Here is a 2,865-nt window from a genome sequence, read left to right as displayed (position 1 = left end):
TCACCAAATATATCACTCTAATCCAACGTCAAATCTGGCACCATTTTGCAACTGCAACACTATTTACTTACACCATTTTGCACTAAATGTGATAAAAAGTCAATTTTGCCTCTTTCTTCATGTATGAGCAAGTGATATGAAGGGTATTTGTGTCATTGTACATTACACATAAATTTTTTTCACAATTAAGAAGTTATTTATTTATTTATTATTATTATTATTTGTAATAAACTTTAATCACATAATCACTAATAATTAAACTAAAAGTGCTCAAAAAATTTTAATATGCAACATACATGATTATTTAAAACTAAAATAAAATTACAAGAGTAGCCACATACAAACATTACTGAACGATACATAAATCAAGTGAATAGCTTAGTAATCTGGTATATCACTTCCTAATCCTCCAAAACAAACCAGATGAACTTTCATATCCTTTACCTTCTTGAGTTCTCTTTTGCAAGATTCTTGCTTGTTCATTTTGGAATAACTCATGTAGATTCGGATCTATTATCACATTCAAATCTTTCATTAATATTTTGTTCTCCTCTTGATTTTCTGTCATTGCCAGTTTTCTTTTTTGGATTTCGTACATCTGTTGTCTTTCCTCACTGCTTTTTTTTTTAAACTTGGACGAGTAGCCAATTTTCTTGCTTAGTGGATTCAATTAATTTTGTATTTTCTTTGTCATTTTTCCCTTTCAGTTTTGCTTTTTTCGCCCCTATGGGTGTTGAGAAGATGTCTCATCAACATTAACTTCGTTTATATGTAGAGAAAACAAAGATAATTCAAGAGATGTTAATTGTGTTGACGTGTGGTCTTCAAACGTCAATGAATTTGGATGTGTTGATGGAATGTTACACCATTTTGCTTGTGATACATTGCTGTAGCCGTGTCATTGTCATCACTATATTTTCTGATATCTTTAAGCGCAAGCCACACTGGTCAAATTTGAATCCTTTCTTGAAGATTGGGTCTTCACATAACAACATTTTGGCTCAATACATCTATGAAAAAAGACAATGTAGTGTTTAGTTAAACTTGATTTTTGAAAGCACGGTTTACAATTATTTACTCACAATATCTTCATCTGAAGCACCACTAGGATTTAGAAGTTCCACTTGTTGAACACGTCCTTGTAATTTGCTGACTACAGCATTAATAACTTGAATTTGCTTCGTTAGGGAACTTTTAGGTCGAGTAAAAGTGATAAATGAAAGAAATGTGTTTTTGTATTCACTCTCCACTCGAGACCAAAATTGATCCCTTGATTGGTCTATACCTATAATTGGATTTTGGGAGATATCAAGGTAGACTTGATATAAATGTAAGTCTTCCTTATGTGAGTATGAAAAAGTGCATGGAACAAAACTCATTGCTATGTGATTAATGAGAAATCAAAGTTAAAGACTGAGAGAAGTTGAAGGTAAGATCCAATGGAAGATGCCATGCTATTTTATAGATGAAAGTTTAGGCAGGATAAGATTTATGGGCTGCATTGATTGGTTCAGATCTTAATGAAATCCAATTTAACTGGTGAGATAGTGTATCCCATATATCCTATCTTCAATATGACATGATAAAATTTGTGGGGCTACATTGATTGGTTCAGATCTTAATGAAATCCAATTTAACTGGTGAGATAGTGTATCCCATATATCCTATCTTCAATATGACATGATAAAATTTGTGGGGCTACATTGATTGGTTCAGATCTTAATGAAATCCAATCTAACGGATGAGATAGTTTATCCTATATATCCTATTGTCAATATGACAAGATAAGATTTGTGGGGCTGCATTGATTGGTTTAGATCATCCCATATATTCTATCTTCAATACGACAAGATAAAATATGTGGGGCTGCATTGATTAGTTTAGATCTTAATGAAATCTAAGCTAATGGGTAAGATAATCTATCCCATATATCCTATCTTTAATATGATAGGATAAGATTTGTGAGGCTATAGTTATTGGTTCAGATCTTAATGAAATCTAATCTAATGGGTGAGATAGTTTATCCCAGATATCTTATGTAATGGTGGACTAGGTATTCGACAACAATAAAAGGTAGTATTGAAATATAGTAACACTCATTCTTCAAACATACCACTAAAAAATGAATTTCAATATTGGAGATTCCTCTTATATATCTTCTTCAAATTCATCATCATTGTCGAATGGCGAAAATGATAATGATTTTGTTGATGTACAAGAACAAGTGATTACTCGCATATGTTCAAGTAGAAACCTCCTCATTGTTGAGTATGCCAATCAGCATATTAATTGATGGGCACATGGAGGCTCCATCCCTAGTCGTAGAAACATCAATCGTGATCGGGAAAGAGCTGATGTAAATCTCTTCAACGACTATTATTTCAAAAACCCAGGTTACAATGAACAGATTGTTTCATCGACAATTTCAAATGTCCTGGAATTTATTCATCGGAATACTAATGACAGTGGAAGTTCATGACAACTATTTTGTGCAAAAGCGAGATGGGATAGGTAGACTCGGATTGTCTGGTCTTTAGAAGGTAACAATAGTGTTTTGAATGTTGGCGTATGATGTACCAACAGATGCTATTGATGAGTACATTAAAATAGGAGAATTAACAACTATAAACAATTTGAAGCGATTTTGTCGTGCTATTGTCGAAATATTCATAGACCAATATTTGAGATCACCTACTGCAAATGATGTTGAGAGACTACTCCACATTGGTAAACAACATGATTTTTCTGGGATGTTGGGCAGTCTAGATTGTATGCATTAGAGATGGAAAAATTGTCCAATGGCATGGGCAGGACAATTTGCAAGTCGTGGTAGTGGATCCCCAACTATTATTCTCGAAGCTGTAA

The 2,865-nt window shown here is 33.1% G+C and overlaps 1 pseudogene; it reads right to left on the bottom strand.

Annotated features, from left to right (window-relative positions):
• Positions 1-284: 284 nt before the first annotated feature.
• LOC111384499 lies at positions 285-1,507 on the bottom strand (annotated as a pseudogene).
• Positions 1,508-2,865: the final 1,358 nt, after the last annotated feature.

The sequence above is a fragment of the Olea europaea genome, unplaced genomic scaffold, assembly GCF_002742605.1.
Source record: "Olea europaea var. sylvestris unplaced genomic scaffold, O_europaea_v1 scaffold293, whole genome shotgun sequence".
In the NCBI taxonomy this organism is placed as follows: domain Eukaryota; kingdom Viridiplantae; phylum Streptophyta; class Magnoliopsida; order Lamiales; family Oleaceae; genus Olea; species Olea europaea.
This window is presented reverse-complemented; position numbering and strand designations above follow the sequence as displayed.